Source organism: Aegilops tauschii, chromosome 2 (genome assembly GCF_002575655.3).
Source record: "Aegilops tauschii subsp. strangulata cultivar AL8/78 chromosome 2, Aet v6.0, whole genome shotgun sequence".
Classification (NCBI taxonomy): domain Eukaryota; kingdom Viridiplantae; phylum Streptophyta; class Magnoliopsida; order Poales; family Poaceae; genus Aegilops; species Aegilops tauschii.
Genome location: NC_053036.3, coordinates 489,776,322 through 489,796,220, shown reverse-complemented (window position 1 = coordinate 489,796,220; position 19,899 = coordinate 489,776,322).

The following is a 19,899-nucleotide window of genomic DNA, read 5'->3' as shown; positions in this document are numbered from 1 at the left end:
TTTGCCGTCTGCTTCCTGGCGGCGGACGGCAAAGGCTCTTTGCCGTCTACCGCGGATGGCAAAGAGGGCGGACGGCAATAATTGCGCTGTCAGTCCGTTAAGTGGCTAACGGCAGACCTTTGCCGTCCGCCGCTGACGGCAAAATTTCTCTGGTCTTTGCCGTCCGCCGTATGATGTCATCTACACGTCACTAGATGGCAGGTTCTTTGCCGTCTGCCGCTGATGGCAAAGTGCAGGTTCTTTGCCGTCTGCCACTGTAGGCAAACTGACCAAATGGGTCAGCTCCCAGGAAGCACAGTTGGCTGCCACGTGGCTTCTTTGCCATCCGCGGCAGACGGCAAAGAGGCCGTTGCCGTCTGTGGCAGATGGCAAAGAGCCTGCATATTGGGTTTTTTTCCTGTTTTTTATTAAATCCCACAATTTTCACAGAAAATATATATGACATATAGATATATTTCACAGGCATTCATAAGCAAGTCCATAAGCAAGTTCATGTATTTCACAGGCATTCATAAGCAAGTCCATAAGCAAGTTCCATCCGTACATATTACATAAGCAAGTTCCATCCATCATTTCATACATAAACAAGTTCCATCCATACATAAACAAGCAGTCCATAGCTAAGGTGACTAGAATGAGAAGACAAGAATGAGAAGACAAGAACAAGAAGAGTAGAACAAGCACTCCATCCAGCACATAATGAAATTTGCAAAATGGCAAAATAAGAAAGTTAGAAATGGATCGTTTTTTAGCTTACTTAGGTGAAATGGATCGTTTTTGAGGTAACTAAGGTGAAATGGATCGTTTTTTTAGCTCACTTAGGTCAAATGGATCGTTTTTGAGCTAACTTAGTTGAAATGGATCGTTTTTGAGCTAACTTTGTTGAAATGGATCATTTTTGAGCTAATTTAGTTGAAATGGATCGTTTTTGAGCTAACTTAGGTGAAATGGATCATTTATGAGCTAATTTAGTTGAAATGGAACTTTTTGAGCTAACTTAGGTGAAATGGATCATTTAAGAGCTAATTTAGGTGAAATGGATCGTTTTTAGCTCACTTAGGTTAAATGGATCGTTTATGAGCTAAATTAGTTGAAATGGATCGTTTATGAGATAACCTAGGTAAGATGGGTCATTTTGGAGTTAACCTAGGTGAAATGGGCCATTTTAAAGCTAACGTAGGTAAAATGGATCATTTAGGAGCTAATCTAGGTAAAATGTGTCATTTTTTAGCTAACTTGGATGAACTGCATCATTTATAAGCTAACCTAGGTAAAATGGGTCATTTTGGAGGAAAAGAAGCTAACTCTAGGTCATTATGGTAAGCATATTGGAGGAAATAAAGCTAAGTCTAGGTCTTTATGCATTTGTTAAGCAAAACACTAGAGAAACTTACCGTGATCAGGGAGGTGTAGGAGCGGGGTGGCTAGTGCCGCTACCTGGAGAAGGATCGTGCGATGCGTTTCTGGAGTTAAGCTGCACCAAAGATCATTTCCAATGTCTCGTTAGCATTACGACACTCAAATGTTAAGACTAGCAAGTAATGTCCATTCAAATTAAACTCACCGTGCTCCCAGGAGCAATCACTGGCATCAGCGGAGCGGGCTGACCGGACTTCTCGCACACAGACTGCACATTTGGTTTTCAGAACAGAGTCATACTAGTTAGTAATGAGACTCAAATGTTAAGACTAGCAAGTAATCTGCAGAAGAAACTTACCACAAGGAGCTCGTACATGGCCCTTGCATGCATGTCATTCCGTGCCCTCTCCTCCTCCATCATCTTTCTCGTCCTCTCCTCCATCTCCCGCTGCCTCTCCGCCGCCTCCGCCAGAAGTTTCTCCGTTCTATCTCTCTCAGTCTGTATAGCAGCCTGCAACACCACTCACATGACCATTTGTAATCATTGATGGAAGCGCACACAATGTAATGGAGAAAGATAACTGAGTACGTATCACTAACCTTGATGGCGAGTTGCACTAGCCGTTCACGAGGCCTTATCTCAGGAGCGGAGCTCGACTGCCGCGCCTTGATCTCCGGGAGAGTGCTAGGACAACGGATAAGTCCATCTCCAATGGCTATGGAGCCATGGGACCTCCCGCCACCAGATATCATCACCAGCTCTGGATCAATAGGACTCTGGCTCGGGTTAAAGTCCTCCCCTTTCCTCGCCTTCCCCTCATCTCTATATCTCACGAGCTTGTTGTGGGAGGAGATGTTGGTGAAGTTGTTTGCATCATCGAGGTCAGACTGAGAGAAAGCCTTGACTTTCTTGAAAGAGCCAGTGTGGGCCATGGCATACAGGTCGTACACCTCTGGCACCTTATCCGCCTTATTGTAGCGTGCCTGAAAGAGAGAAACAATGAAAATTAGTAATTAAAGGGCTCAAGCTAGCATGATGAATGAATTGCATGAATCATGAAGCAAACCACATACCCAGTTGCGCCCGAACTGATATAAGTTGGAGCTGCCTTGATGGTGTGGCACACCTTCCATTTGGGCACGTTTGTCCTTGGCCTGGTTGTGGAGGGCTAGCCATTCTTTTGAGCACCACTCATCGACCAACACCTCCCAACAATCCATCCGATCCGCACACCATCTCAGAGGCGCCTAAGTTAGCAAATAGAAACTTGAGCGCTACGGCTAAGAATTACTAAATGAAGGAACTTAAGTAGAAGGCCTTAAGAATTACCTTCATGTACTGCTCCTTACTCAGGAACATATCGCGGCACGCCGGCTTGGTCTTCTTGATACCACGCAAGGCGTAGTAGTCTCGAACAGCCTGCACCCGAGCCTCGTGCCGTAAGTTCTGGAGTAGGCGCTTGCAGACGTTCTGGATAACATTTGCGCTGTCCTCCTCGTATCCCTCCTCACACCTATAGAATGTCTGCAATCAAATGAGACAATATTGATTAGTACAATTAATAACTAGCTAGTTGAAGATTTTGAAATGTGTAAAGGAGAAATTACCCAGAACGTCCTGATCACCATGTCTGCCCTCGTGTCGCACACGACACCGTCGATAATGACATCCGGCGGGGCCGGGGCAGCCACGTAGTGCTCCCAGCTCAACCCAAGCTCTGGAAGCCGACCCTCACCAGGCAACGTGACAAACCCCGGGAAGTTTTGCCGGCAAAGAACTCCAAGGACGGAGTTGGGCCGGCGGACACTATGATGGTGGTCCCAACCCCTGCAGCATGACAAGGCCAACGCATTAGTTATTTGAAGAAACGTGAATGCAGAAGGTACAAAAATATTAAATGCACTTACGTACCTCTCCCCATCAGGGAAGATCAACCACCTCTGCTCGCGGGTCGCCGGCACGGACGGGAGCCGTGTAGCACCACGCTGGTAGACGGTGCCACCCTCCTCCTCAAGATCAGTCGGCTCCCCGCCATCATCAGCATGGCCACTCGGCTCCTCGGGCTGATCCGGCCAGGTACCCCATCCGGACGTGTGCTCCTCCGGGGTCTCGTGGGCCGAACTCTCGTGGGCCGAAGGCCAGTCGACCCGAGGCTCGTGGGCCCAAGACCCGTGGACCGGAGGCTCGTGGACCGGAGTCCGTGTAGCCTCCTCCTCGGACGAGTCCACCCTAGCAGTCACGTGCTCGGGTGAAACAGCTGGGGGTGGCGGCGAGGTCGGGGTGCCGTGTCGGTGTCGGGGTAAGGGTGGGTGTGGTGTCAGGGTGTCGGTGTCGGGGTGTCGTGTCGGGGTCGGGGTGTCGTGTCGTGTCGGGGTGTCGTGTCGTGTCGTGTCGGGGTGTCGTGCCCGGGTGTCGTGTCGGGGTGTCGCCTCCTCATCCTCCTCCTCTCCTCTTTCTTCTTCTTCTTCTTCTTCTTCTTCTTCTTCTTCTTCTTCTTCTTCTTCTTCTTCTTCTTCTTCTTCTTCTTCTTCTTCTTCTTCTTCTTCTTCTTCTTCTTCTTCTTCTTTCTTCTCCTCCTCCTCCTCCTCCTCCTCCTCTCCTCTTTCTTCTTCTTCTTCTTCTTCTTCTTCTTCTTCTTCTTCTTCTTCTTCTTCTTCTTCTTCTTCTTCTTCTTCTTCTTCTTCTTCTTCTTCTTCTTCTTCTTCTTCTTCTTCTTCTTCGTCTTCTTCTTCTTCTTCTTTCTTCTCCTCCTCCTCCTCCTCCTCCTCCTCTTCTTCTTCTTCTTCTTCTTCTTCTTCTTCTTCTTCTTCTTCTTCTTCTTCTTCTTCTTCTTCTTCTTCTTCTTCTTCTTCTTCTTCTTCTTCTTTCTTCTCCTCCTCCTCCTCCTCTTCTTCTTCTTCTTCTTCTTCTTCTTCTTCTTCTTCTTCTTCTTCTTCTTCTTCTTCTTCTTCTTCTTCTTCTTCTTCTTCTTCTTCTTCTTCTTCTCCTTTTTCCTCTTCTTAAACCTACCACTAAGTAACCTAAAACTAAACTAAAACTAAACTAAAAGTAATCTAAACTTAAAATATAAAACTAAACTAAACTAAAAGTAATCTAAAACTAAAAATCTAAAACTAAAAAACTAAACTAAACTAAAAAAACAGAAAAAACAGAAAAAAAGGAGAAGAGGGGTGGGGCTCACCTGCGGCAGGGGTGGGGCGCTCGCCGACGGAGGGGCGGCGGGAGCGCCGCCGATGGAGGGGCGGCGGGGTGGCGCTGGCCGGGCGGAGGGGTGGGGGGCGACGGGGCGGAGGGGGGCGACGGGGCGGAGGGGTGGGGGGGCGACGGGGCGGAGGGGGCGACGGGGCGGAGGGGTGGGGGGCGCCGGGCGGCGGGTGGGGGGCGATGGGGCGAAGGGGGCGACGGGGCGGAGGGATGGGGGGCGGAGGGGTGGGGGGGCGGCGGGTGGCGGGGCGACGGGGCGGCGGCGGGCGGCGAGGGCCGGGGGCGGCGGCGGCGGGCGGGCGGGATGTGCACGGTGGCGGGGCGCGTCGGGGAGGAGAGAGAGGAGAGAACAGAGTAACGGGCGGGGGGGGGGGGTACGGGCCGTTAGGTAATCGGCTCTTTGCCGTCCGCTAATCATTGCCGTCCGCCTTTTTGCCTCTTTGCCGGCCGCTGGCGGACGGCAAAGAGGTGGGGCGTTAAGTTTTTTTCAAACGGGCGGGGGGTGGGGGCCACCTCCCTCTTTGCCGTCCGCCAGCGGACGGCAAAGATTCTTTGCCGTCTGCTAGCGGACGGCAAAGAGCTGGCTGATGGCAAAGAGCTTCTTTGCCGTCTGCCATTTCTTTGCCGTCCGCTTTTTGGTAGCTGATGGCAAAGAGCTTCTTTGCCGTCAGCTAGCAGACGGCAAAGAGCTGGCAGATGGCAAATTAGCTGATTCCAGTAGTGATAGTACAACATGCACTGCTGACATATTGGCCAACTCAGGTATACCTAACAAGTAACAAACAAGCATTTGAATCAAGCAATACAACAAAGCAGACAACTGAACTATTTGTAATTCTGTAGGATTACAGGTTGAGGGCACAAGCCAAGAAAGCAGCCCACACGCATTACATTTCACATGTACTAAAACACACTAGCTTACCATATGTTGCTGTGAAGCCTCGCTGTTGTTGCAATGTTCTTTGAAGATATCGTCAGCATCCCGTGGTTGCAAATCTAGTTGTTGTAGTTTATTCTGCACCCTCTATTTAGGTAAAATTAATTTTAATCGCATGCACTAGTTCGAATTGATCATCAATGGTTCATCTAAACTAATGAAAGAAGGGTGTGTGCTTACACGACAATATATCTGCTTCACTCTATTTTTATGCTTGTTCGAGGTGCCAGCCCCAAAAGAACAAATATTTTGCTTGATGGGGTCTGTAGCTCCATAATTAATAGAAGCATCAAATTAGTCATGCAACTTGGGAAGATCAAGAACACACAAAAAAATTAATGAACAGAGGATCGGAGCAGTGATGTAATAGCTAGCATCAGAAAATGTAGGGTAAAACGAACAAAAAGCAGTGGAACCACATGCTAGTTTGCTGATGTGTAATTAAGCATAGAGAACATGAAGCAGTCTGATGGAACCAACAGGTGGCATCAGAACAACACCATTATCATAAATATAGCATGCAAGAAGTAAAATAGTAGGCAGTGATATCTAGGAAATACAGTAATACTTAGGACAAAACTAAAGCATATTAACTATATGTGCACTGGTATGTAATTTAGCACATGTAACATGTTCACTGCCAGAAGTATGGCCCTTCAGGTGCAAGCAGAATAACACGTCTCATGAAAAACTGAATGATGCCCAGAAGAAATTCAAAGGTGCGGTGCTTATGCTAAGAAAGTGAACGTAGGCGCCGGCCGTTGGATAATAGTACTTGATAGCTAAGGATCATCGATGGTGCTCGTGTTGCGGTTGAGTTTGGGCCGGCTGTCGCCGTCGCTGAAGCGGCTCCAGTGCTTCGGTTGCGGCGCCTGTCGACATACAAGAAAGCTCATCTGTGGTAAGTGAATAGTTGCACGATAAAGAAGAGAAAACAGAAGGAGTACAAATCGAATAACCTGATGAGGCTGTGGCGTCAGTAAAGCAGGGCTGGTGGAGTTGAATATGGCGTCCGTGGAGCGGGTCCGGTGCAGTGGACGAAGGCTTCGGCGGGCACGATGTACAGTGCTTTCAGTGAGGCGGATCTGTTGCGGCGGACGAGGGCTTGTATGAAGGGCCAACGACAGGGCGGACGAGGGAGTCAGTGAAGGGCCTACACTGTGGTGGACGAGGGTGTCGGTTAAGCAGATCCGCTGTGTTGGACCATGATGGCGGTCTAGGAGATCTGGAGTGGTGGACAGGCCAGTCGGTGAAGCGGCTCCGGTGAAGTGGGGAGTTGGCAGTTGGGGGTTCCAAGGTGCGGAAGGTAGATCCGGTGGGGTGTGAGGTCCACCGCTGCGGCGGAGGACTAGATTCGGCGGCTTGCCATGGTTGGGGGAGGGGGGTCGGGGAGGGGAAGGGGAGGGGCTCTGGGGAAGAATGTTGGGGCCAAAGAGGGGAAAACAATGGAGTTACCAAAGCAATCCTTTTCCGTTCATGTGGCAGGGGTAAAACAGGAATATTGCAGGGCTAAACTTTCGGGCGCGGGATATTTCGATGTGAGCGGGAAGTTTGAAAGCTTTTAGCGCCTGAAATTATAAGTGTTCTGCTCTTGGACGGTCGACTATGATATCATGCCCGAGAATTTATTTGTTTTGCATGCAAAAAAAAGTGCAAGTTTTGAAAATCAATGTCCCCAACTCGAAACTTAGATTTTCCATTCAATTCAAATATGGATCATTGAGCTAGTACAAGCAAATACCATCATACGGTCCAATTCAAATGAAATTCCAAATGTGTTTATCCTAAATATGATGACAAAAGCAAAAATGTGTATGTGTATGAATAAAGTGGATGATTATAAAGTTTGAACATGCCCGTATGTGTATATCTCTAGGTTTGATATATGAATTTGAAATCACGAAATCCCGGCTTAAAAAATGTACCTCCGTCTAAATGAATTACAAATGGTAATGATGGAGTCGAATTCCAAAATTCCAATCTTAGGTTTGTAATTCTGGTACATCAAGGTATATCACGCATGTTCAAAAGTATCGTTATCTCATAGTCCAAACTGTGAAACAAATTGATCAACCATGAGTGCACACACTATTGACCATATATATCTCAATTACGCTAAAGTCCCTCAAATATAGACACCTAACTCATTATCTGAAGCCAACCCCCCACCCCCACCCCCTCCGTCGCCCCCCACCCACCCCCCACACGCCGTTCTCTCCCCCAAACACGAACACACGAGCACATTAACACCCCCCTCTCTTGTAAAGTCCGGACCCCAATATAGGTCTCTTATCACTTTGTCTCTTGGGCATGCACACATCTCTTCCCCCACTCTCCAGGTCTCCCAGCATCTCTCTTTCCCAAGCACACGCACTATGTAGAGTGTATCTTTCCCATACACACAAAACATCGCCCCCAAACATCTATCTCCCTAGTTATGTGGTTCTCGCACACTCACCTCACACACCACCCCCACTGAAAAAACAAGCACACTTTGTCTCCTTGTGCACCACTCTCCTCTTTCTATCTCTCCCACATGCGGACCCGCCCCAGCTCCTTCCCGGTATACATATATGTCGTGACTCTTTCCATAGCTCCCTAATGTATCATCGTTCTCAATCTCACACGTTGTTCTCTACACCATCTATTCTAGATCTCTCATGAAGTCCCTATCACACACACGATGACTCGCTTCCCTTGCGTCTCCGTACATAGGCCAATTTCGAACAACATCAACATTGTCTCCCTATCTATACGCCACTTATGGACACAAATGACCCCTATCCCCCCTCTTTTCCTCTCTCTCTCTCTCCGTCGCTAGCTCTCTCTCTCTCGGTCTCACACCCCTCTCCCACACACACTCGATGTCTCTTCCAAATAGTCTGCTCCCCGCCCGCACCCATGCTATCCCGCTACTACACATGCCTTTGTCTCTCTGTGACACACATGTCACACCCTTCCCCCTTCCCTTATACTAGGTTTACATCATTAGTGGTCTCTCTACTCCACATACACACACTCCCTCTCACACACAAACGCGTGCACGAACACACACAGACATGCACAAACACCCATCTAGCTATCTGGATCCTTCTTTTAAGACACACACCCTTACATATTCTCTACAACTCTAGATATGTATATACCCCCCTCTCTAGCTCAGATGCACACCAAAATTCTCCATATCTAACTCACACATATCTCCCCATGTCCGCATGTGTATCTCACACACTCACTCTCTGATTATGTCTATGTGTCTCCACGTTACACAACACAAAGCCCCATGTACATGTCTCTCTCTATCCTCCACACACATAGAAACAAAGAATCTCTTATCATTGCCTCAATCTCTAGACATATCACACACGCACTCTCTCTCTCTCGCAAACATGCTCAACAAGGGTTTACCCATGAATAACTTACCGTCTATTCATCAACAGTCGTGGCAGTACGGCGAACATGAGACGTGAAAAGAATAAATCTACACGTGCCTAGACCACCTAGTATGACTACTAGGAATAGAGCAAGCCGAAAGCGCGCCGCCGTCACCCCCTCCTTATCGGCGACGGGAAAACCTTTGTTTTACACAATCGAGAAGTCATTGTGCTAAGGCCCCACATGCTGAGCCGTTGAATAGAATGTAGATCCTAGTTTACAGAAACACGTATCGATAATACGTTTGTATCTCCATACTTATATTTCTTCTCTTATAAAAAACTGAGTTGGTGATGATGGTATGTGTGCCATCTTGCAATAGACCGTCCGATCTATATCTGACGGATGGAAATTAAACTAAAAGATACCCACACCTCTCTCCACATTTGCAGACAAGGCCTTCCCTCGTTCATCCTTATCTCCAACAACCTCATTGTTGAGCAATTAAAAAAGGAAGCCTCTGGAACAAACTGGCCTGGTGGCCGCTGCCGGCGTCGTCCATCCCCTTGTGTCCGCTCAGTCCGACCACCAATCACCACCACGCCCCACTCCTCTTCACCTTATCTCCTCTTTCTCGAGATATCAGTAGTTTTTACACATGGGATTACTCCTGCATGGGTCAATCACAACAAGTGTTTTATAAAAATATGCATCTTGATGTTGCGTGCAATGCACGGACATCTTGCTAGTACTCCTAGAGAAGACTAAGTTGGTGATGATGGTGTGTCTGCCATCCGTCATTTCTGACCATTAGATCTACATCTCACGACTGTGAGGTAAGTTGTCGCCTTTTCTCACCAACATCCCACTTCTCTACCAATTTGCAGAAAACCCCATAATTAGTATCTTAAAACCCAACACACCCCTCCCTCACCTCACCAAAACAGCCCAAGAAACATTTTCTGATTGAAACATAATATATCTTTAGTGATATATGTATATCAAAATTAGAGTGTTTTGTATCAAGTTTGTGAATAAGTACTATTCTAATTATGATCCGTTGCAACGCACGTGAACATTGCTAGTATTTCCAACCATTCCAAAAAATGCTAGTATTTCCATTGTTTCAAGTTTTCCATCAAGATATTAGTCACTCATGGTTGATATTTACTTTCAATCATGTACACATAGGCACTATGTAACTAGCCTTGCTTATTGGCTTCCAAAGCTTAACTTTCACTCGTACTTACAATATGTAGAGTATTTAAAAAAAACTAGCACTTTCAACCAGCCCTAGGAAGAAACTATTGTACAAAAAATAGCAAAAACATACCCAAAATTTCTTAATCCGTGCCAAAAACTACTACCTAGTGCCGATTAGGCTCGTTTAAAACCGTTTATGACAGGGTTGGCCCACACGTCCGTGCTGACAAGGCAGCTTAAACCAACACATTTTGTTTGACCGTTGACACGAGGGACCCACACCTGACCTTCTATCATGTCATATTCCCCCTCAAATCATTATTTTTCCTGAACATTACTTCAAATAGTACTGATGCGTGTTCGTCGGTGGCGCCGGTGATGAGGGAGTTGGCCGCCGCTCCGCCGGACGGGCCGGACGCCGCGCTGGCCACCGCACGAGTTGGCAGGCTGGCCAGAGTGTGACTCACGCGCGAGCAAGCCGCCGCGCTAGCCTTCGCTCGAGCCAGATGGATGGCCTTAGCGCGGCGCGCGCGAGCAAGCCGCCGTGCCGCCGTGCCAATCTAGCTAGCAAACCTTGCAGACAAGCAGCTGGATGGAGCTATCTTGGCTAGCTAGCGGTCGCGAGCGCCAGACGGAGCTGGCATCCGGGCTGCCGCAAGATGGGCTCCACTCCACCGGCGGTTTTGACCTCGCCTTCTGCCGGCAGCGGTAGCTGCGTCCCATGGCCGAGGATGACTAGGTGGATGGGCCGGAGGTAGGAGGTCACTCGGGGATTTTTGTGCAGACTGACATCTAGGTCCCACAAGTCATAACGCCTAACTTGTCGGTCGAATAGAAGGCGTTGACTTAAGGGGCGACATGGGCTGAAACGTGCCTATAACGGCACTTTGTAGAGTAGTCGTTTCATGGTAGGGCTGGTTGGTAAGGGCATGTACAATGGTTGATAAGGTAGTCTTATCTTAAGTCTGCCACGTATGCAAGTGGTAGTAGTTTCTTGGCATTATTAGTGGTTCCTTGGCATTATTAGTGGTTTCTTGTAAGGAACAATGTACTACTTGCGACAAAAGGCGATTCTAGGTTGCGTTGTACTCCAACGAGTACTACTAGTGGTCGCGGGAGTGTATACCTCATTTTGTGGGTTCGATCCCGGCCGAACGCACGACGGCCTTTTTTTTAAATAGTAACTTTGCTGCGAGCGAATATTGTACACGGGTAGTTTGAGTTTTGAAGTCGAACGGACATGTCGCACTGGATAGCCCAGCCACGTGAATGGGTTTTCCTTCCCATCATCTCGTGGCTCGCGTGCTCGCCCTAGCCGCACCTCGCTTGCAGCTTCCTCATCAGCTAGTAGCATATTTAAACTAGCGCCTCCCAATTAAGCCCGAGGAGCCGGAAAAGCCTGGTGCGGCATTGGGAACTGTGCAATATGGCTCTGTACGTAAAGTGCTAGTACTCTACTACTCTGTAGCTTATGGCGTTGCACGCATGGACTTCACTCCATTATCGGCTCTATAAAAGAAATTCCTCTTGACGTGATGTTTTTTGTTTTGAAACGGAGGCAAAAGCTTTGCCTCATCTCATTCATAAAGAAGGAACTACTAACAAAGTTCGACGAGATCCATTACGCCTCCACAAATGAAAGCGAAAAGCCTAGTCTCACTGTATCAAATAACTCAAATGTTCTGCCCCCACAGTAACCGTCACTGATAAACAGGCTTCTAGTGTGTGCGTGAGAGGAGCGACTGAGTAGGCCAGCTACGCGCTTGAATAGAGCACCGAGAGTACCCACTACGCAGGTGTACTTTCCCTGCATTGATAGTACAACGATGGTTCTAGAGAACAGTACTACCCTCCACTTCCAACTGTAGCTCCTTGGCCCTGAGATTCAAGAGTTCAAAACTGGTGCACTATACTAGAAGTACAGTACTACATCGACTACTAGTTGATAAAGTAGTACTAGTACTGCTACAGTACGAGTACGTAGTAAATAATAGCCTCACCCCTTCGCTAAGGAACGATCGAGGAGCTACAGTTAGAAGGGATGAGGCCCTACGGTTACTATGCTCTTATCTCCTCCTCGCCAGTTCCCCTCCCCCCAAAGAGAAGGTAGTTCGTCGCTGCTCCCATGGATTCGCCAGGCGGTTCTCCTCCTCGTCGGGGCTGGGAGACCTTGGACGATGATCCTCTGGGAGAAATCGCACGCCGCTCCAACATCCTCACCGCCGCAAGACTCGGTGCTTCCTGCACCAACTTTTTCAAGACGGTGCTTAAACAGGCTTGGGAAAAGGCCATGCTTGTTGGTCTTCCATGCGTCCTCGAGGAGAAGGTTCTTCTATGGGACAATCATTCGAACAGTCCACCGCTCCCTGGCCATGGTTGCATGTTGACTCCGCTAGAGTTGCCGACGTTGAGAGGTAGTCAGATTTTGTCCGATGAGCAGGTCAGTCATGGAGTTTGATCATGTAGTACTTAGTTATTCCATTTCAATCCCGTAATTTCTCCGCTGCCCACCGTCTTATATATAGGTCTGGGTCGGTGCCAACGAAGATTGGCTTGCATACCTCCGACCGGATACCACCATCATTTTGCACAACATCCACAACAGTGCAGCCGTTCCCGTAGACACGTTCTCAACCATTGGGGTCGGCCTTCCGGACTGGATGGGCTTGAATACATATGATGATGCCTACATGAGATTGAAGAACATAGCAACTGCAGACCCGCCGACAAAGCGACGCCGCTACGACGATTACTATCTCATCGCGGTGTTCGACATAAGGATTTCCATCAATGCAAGAGGCAATAACGGCAGAGGCTGGCGCATGTTAGCCATGGCAGATTTGTACCCCTACACGTTCGAAGACGTCATGCGCCATCTAGGCCGCATCTTCGCGGTGACAAGCCAGGGGACTTGTTTCATCTGGTTGCCATCCTACGGTACGGGAGATTACAAACGGAATGCACAAACCATCATTTGCATCCCTAACGGTACTCCATTATTTTGCAGGGACCAGTCATCCCCCGATCAAAATAAGATCGCCGATCCTGGATGTGGATTTGCATCCGCGATTCGGTCTAACCTGGAACCTTGTAGCTGAGTTTGGCATATTGGGATCAACTATCTTAGCAGTCGTTACCCATGGTACCACTGATGTGCAACATGGTCACACAATCTACCACAATCGGACCGACACCATCTACCCAGGTATTCCATTTAGTATTATATTTTTTTAACCCTCTCGCCTTCTCTTTCGTTGTTGTACTACTTACTAGTACTAGTAGGAGTACTTTTTACCTTGGAGGACGCGTATAGCTAGCTAGGCCCTTGAAGACTTGAACCCACTAGCTGCCACCATTTTTGTTTTTCCATGTCTTACTATCTCATCCATGTAGCCAAGAGTGGCTATATATAATAAGCCGGTTATTTTACTTCCTCTATACAGGAGTAGTACTATTTGCTGCACAGTACTACTGACTGCCATATTTGAGCACAACATTATTATGCATGGACCTTGACTGTGTACGTCACCATGTGTCCAGATCTGAGATGCCTCGTGTACCAGATGAACGGCGCCGAGTTCGACCCCCGTAATGCTACGTGGGTGCCGAGGAACACTCTTGGAGAGTACTCGCTTTTCATTGGGGACAGCTACCCCATTGTGAAGTGGATGCCACCTTCCGTGCACGACACCGAAGGCCTGCCGTTCATGAAGCATGGTTGTGTCTTTAGTGCGCACCGCCGCATGAACGACATGCTGGGACACCCTATCCCTGATTTATGCCGCTTCAGCTTGGATGAGTCTCCATCATGTGGAACCGGACTAGAAAGCTGCGACAATGATTCCCGTTGCCCACCACTATGGGCCGTGCCATCCATGAAGAACACATGGGACTGGAACCTGGAGGAGGACATGTAGCCCATCTATAACGTGTAAGTGGGGTATGGTAAATTGTGAACGGTAGCACTGTGAATATAGGTAGACTAGTCGTGCAAAAATTTATCACATGAATTGGAGATGAACTTGTGTGGCTAACTGGCATTTGTCCTTTAGAATTTATTACTAGTAAATGTGTTATGTGTACGTGCAACTTGTGTGGTTGTTGCACCGGATCCAACACGCTCTTTGAGAAAAAAAGGTGGCACAACTTTGGATATAGGTGACGTGGCGGCATCATACAGTAGCATCGTTCGCTATAGTTGTAATACTCCTACTAGGACGACAACTCCTATAAAACCTTGTGCTTGGCTCTTTGCCTCTTCGGGAGGTTCAACAGTTCGTACTCATGTGAAACTTGCACTTGGCTCTTCGCCTCTTCGGAAGGTCCAACAATGATGATACTACAGTAAAATATGCTTCTAGCAATCTGACACCGATTGAACTGCTGCACGTCCACCGCGAGGGCGAGGGCGAGCGAGAGGGAGAGGGCGCTGTAGTCAAAACCCTCTCCTCGTCCGGAGAGCCACCGCGCGTGTGGGCGAGGGAGAGGCGTAGTAAGCAAGCTTCACCTCGTTCGGCGAGTTGACAGAACACATCAAAGCAGTACTAGTACTAGTCCTTTCCAGTTAATATGGCTTAATTTGAAACGAGAAAAATACACTGGCGGTCAACGTATGTAACAATACGCTATTTACAGTCACTATATATAGTTTTGCGGTGATTATACGATCACTAGCTCATCGTAGAGCACCATATTGCACCCTACTGACCGGCCACATAGTCGACGTGGCACTTTGTTGACTGGTTAAATTGTCACCTGGTTTCTGGGTCCCACCTGTCAGTTGGCAGAGCAAAGAAATCAGTTAAACAAAACTTTAAGCAGGCGCGACAGGAGTCCAACCCTTGCGCGCGAACCACCCTGGCTGTGTATGTGAGTGCATGCACGTGTACTCCCTCGGTCTTCCAACAAAGAGTGTACATCGGCTAAAAACAAAGAGTGTACATCTACACTTCCAATGCATTTAGCCTTTAATCTAAAATCGATATTGATTGACTAATGCACCAACTTGTGCTCTAGCTATAGGCTACATGTCTATCCTTAATTATAGCATGCAACAACCTTCATTTAATGTTCTTCTATCAATGGTCACATGCACACATAAGTCTGCTACTTTTGGGCGTTAATTATGCCCTTTATCAATGTGTAAATCTCTAAATGTACAGTCTTTCACGGATGGAGGGACTAGATTGAGCACTTGAGCGTGAGCGTCTGTGTTGCGTCGTGTGCTGTGTGCCGCATGGGTGTGTGAGTGTTGCGTGCGTCCATGTGTACGTGTGAGTGTTGCATGTTGCATGCATGCATGCATGAGGCTTTTACTCCCTCCCATTGACATGTTCATATTTCAAGCTTCTTTTGTTCCCTCCATATGGTGATACTCCCTCTGTTCCCAAATACGGAGTAAAAGCCTCCCTCTGTTCCCACTCTAAAATATGTCTACATACATCCGTATGTTGTATTCCATTCGAATGTCTAAAAAGACAATATTTAAGAACGGAGGGAGTAGCAAATAAACATTAAGTTCTCTTGTTTTCCCCTCCTTGGTCACGGTGCGCAACCAAAGATGACTTATTCACCTGGATGGAGGGAGTAGATGGTCAAAGTTTGACACAAAATTAATGCATTGGTAAACATAAATTTTTGAGGAAAACGAGTGCATTAATTGAGTGTTTTTGCAAACTACAAAAATTATTCCACCACTCATCATCTACCTTGGTTGATGAGATTTTTGAATTGAGCCCTATAAACCGGAAAGGAGGTAGTACTAGTACTCCTACATTATTGGCGCCGGGTGCCTTGGCCAATGTTTCATCTTGTTGGACAGGATGAGGCTACTTCCAATGCATCGGTGCCTACATGGGGTGCTAAGCACATTAAAAACTTTAGCAACTAAAGCTCCCAATGCGTAGGTGCTTCACTTGTTGGTGCTAAGCATCCTTTATTTAATGATTTTGTAACTAAAGTTCTTCACGCATTGCTGGGATTCTTCCATTTAAGTCTTTTGTCTAGGTTCTCGCGCTTAGTAGTGGGGTCACCACACTTATCTCTCCCCTCTTAATTACCTTGCCACATCAGACTTTTTGCCTACATGGCAGCCTTAGCACCTATACAAGGCGGAGCATTGGGAGGGGCCTGAGCGTACATGCATAGGGATACTGTAGATAGGAAGTCTTCGCGATCCATTATTCCCCATCTCGGTCAGAGAGAATTATTCAACTAGTCTTCACAGTGAAGTGACAATACACGCTGCAGCAGATGGGACACTTAATTAATAAGATGAACCAGCGTGTTGGTGTTACTAAATCTGCCTTACCCAGTACTGCCATCATGTTTGCCAGTGGAGCACGCTTCGGCAAATACAACTACACACCTCTCTCCTCCATTAACTGACATATGGGACCTCTTGAGGTAGACCCACATGTCATCGGCGTAACTATTTACACTCCGAAGGACGGTATATCCTGGTAGTAGTACTAGTAGAATTGAGATTTAATGCACTTTCTTCCTCGTCTTTCACTCTTCTTCCTCCTCTCTTCTTCTTCCTCCTCTCTTCCCCATCGTCGGCCACACACCATTTCCCCCCGCTCACTACTCGCCCGCCCACGCCATCTTCCTTGGTAGCTCGCGCGTACCATATCCCCCCGCTCACTGCTCGGCCACACATGCAATCTTCTTTGCTCGCCCGCCCGAATCCACTTCCCCGCTGGCTCGCACGCACCGAAAAGCCTAGTCACTCAGCGCCCTAAAAAAACCTATGGCAGAACCGACTGACACGCAGAGCCGCGATTGGAATTCCCTGCCCGATGTTCTATTGGAGCAGATCTGTAATCGTATGGACCTGCTCAGCACCGTCCGTCTGGGCGCATGCTCGGTGTCTTTGTACCGTCTACTCGTCTGCAACCGGCCGGCTCTTTTCAAGACACCCTGCTTGCTGATGCCCGATCCTTGCAGGTGGACCATACACCGACTTGACTACCCTATGGAGGTTGCCATGGTGCCCCTCGACATGCTACCACTACCTGTCCACCTGTCCTACATGCGCGGCCACTACTGGGCGGGCATGAAGGCCAACTGGATTATCCTCATCCACCAATCTGGTAGTCCATGGCGTCTCGTGGATATCTACACCCAGCGAGAGATCACCCTTCCATTGTTGGATACCACCGCCATTGAGCCTCGCGGCCCTCCGCACACTCCTGCCTACTACGCACGAGACGCGTCGAGCTTTTGGCTCGACCTCTGTTTGCTGAAGGTTGTAATCTGCAAAGTGCCCACACCATCAGAAGACTACATGGATTACAAACTCATTGTCGTGTTCAACATGGGATTAGTCTATCTGGAATCCGGTCGCCATACATGGTTATGGCTCATCGTCAATCCTCTTCAGCCAACATTTCTGTCCGACGTTATAGTGCACGATGGCATCGTTTACGCGGTCGACGCACAGATTGGCTGCCTATACTGGTGTAATTTATCGTCGTGTAATTATTCTATCTCATCTCATCTTTACCTTATGAATATGAGTGCCTGTTCATTCTTACAAATTTAGAATCTATAGTATGTCTATAACCACATCATTGCTATATGTTCCTCTCATTTCCTAGATTTTTATGACCACACATGTTATTGTTAGAGTTGATATGAGAACAATTGGCATCTAATGATTGTTAGAATAGATATTATGAGTATAACCTCATGATTGCTATATGTTACTCTCATTTACAGGATTTTTATAACAACGCATGTTATTGCTTAGAGTTGATATGATAACTATAGTAAGAGTTATGGTAGAATATGAGTAGGCCCTGTCATATCTGTTTTCCTCTCATTGTTACATGATGTTTGAACCATGATATATTTCTAGAATATGAAAGCCATTGGCTTATTTTTTTTACTTGGGGTATGATTATGACCACGGCATTGTAATTCTCTATCTATGATATGTGTCACTGTTATAATAATCTTAATTCCACACATACTCTGAACATGGTTGTTTATTTTTGTCCTTTTGGTCTCCAATTTCAAATTGTTGCAGCAGGCGCAAATGCGCTGGCCTTCATGATTCCAGGACCTAGAATCATACCAGCCGATGGGTGGTGGTTTATCGCTCGTTTAGCTGACGGCGGTCATTTGATGCTCATTTGCACGTACCAAATTGACCAAACCATTTCATCAAACCACATGCAGTACAATGCCTGGGGCGTTCGTGACATTGATGGCTATGGCTGCTTCGTGTTCGAGAAAGATCCCAGCTCCGTTGGGCCAGGCATATTCAACTGGAGGCGGGTTTACAGCCTCGGCAACCACTCCATGTTCCTCGGGCTCAATTATCCAATCATCCAACCAATCATCAATCATATCACCGGCGATGATTACCGTGTTATGCAACTTCCATTCGCCAGGGGGAACTGTGTTTACACATGATACCATGGGTTTCATGAATCACCATATTCAGAGATTCGTCGACACAGCTTGTTGCCAGATAATCTTTAGTGTGTGAAAGGCATCAAGCTTCCATGCGATGGATGGCTTTTGCAAACCCGGCATGCGGCGATGTAGTTCATGCCAACAGCAAATGTGCACAACTTGATTCGTACTGATATCTAGACTGAGCCATGTATCCTGCTGCTGTAGCATGATCCTCTTTTGTTGGATATTATGTACTGCTGTTAGTTTGAAGCACTCCTCTGGTTTGAAGGATAGATATCTTTCTGGGATCAAGTGCATCCTAACTCACCTGTGTAGGATGTACTAATAATGATGATGGAGATGCTGTGCAGAAGCCATATATATATTAATTAGGCTTCAAGTGTGTACTTGTTGGTGAAAGTGTTGTCCAATGGGAATTATATTTTGTATTAGCCATATAGCCTACAAAGTCTGTCGCACTGCCTTGTAACTTCTTACCCCATTTCTAAATTTGTACTAGTCCTCTATACCGTATATTGCGCTACTCGTACTACTACATCCCTCCTGGTTTACTGGTCCCCTTCGTAATTTGTGTCAAATTTTGACCATAAATTTCACTGACTAAATGTTAATGCATGTCACAAAAAATTATTTCATTTTATTCATATTTGAAAATAGTTTCCAATGGAATAATTTTCCGTGACATGCATTGACATTTTGTTAGTTAAACCTATGGTTAAAATGTGACACTAAATACGACTAGTAAGTAGTACAATAGCAGTACTAGTATACGTCGGTCAAATTATTCATCATGTCCTCACATTGAATTGACGTGACAACACGCTGCGTGTGAGGTGTCACAAGAATCCCGGCGGCGTGTTCGGGTATTGTGGACTTCAGATTTGGAGTACTACCACTTATCTGTCGAAATTTTTCATCATTCACTTAAAATAGTCGATTGATCATACATTGAGTACCATATAACTGGAATTAACCGATGCAACTCCAAGAAGGATTGGCCGGTGCTGCTGGCTGGCGTCAAGTTTGATCCCACAGATCAGGAGCTGATCGAGCACCTTGAGGCCAAAGTGAGTGCTGATAGCGTGAGATCTCACCCTCTCATCGATTTGTTCATACCAACCATCGACAGCGAGCACGGCATATGCTACACCCATCCTGAGAAACTTCCAGGTAAAACACCGATCGGCCGTCTACTTGCACAAACATATTCCTTCGTTTATAGCTCTATTTTTCTTTTTAGACGCAGACCTAGTGAAGCAATTACAATTTGACAGTTAATAAAAAGTGAAACAAGTGACTGCAACATGCCAAAGATGTTATGAAAATGCCAAATTCGACAATACTACAGGTATCACACCGAGTGGCCTAAGCAAGCATTTCTTCCAGCGTAATT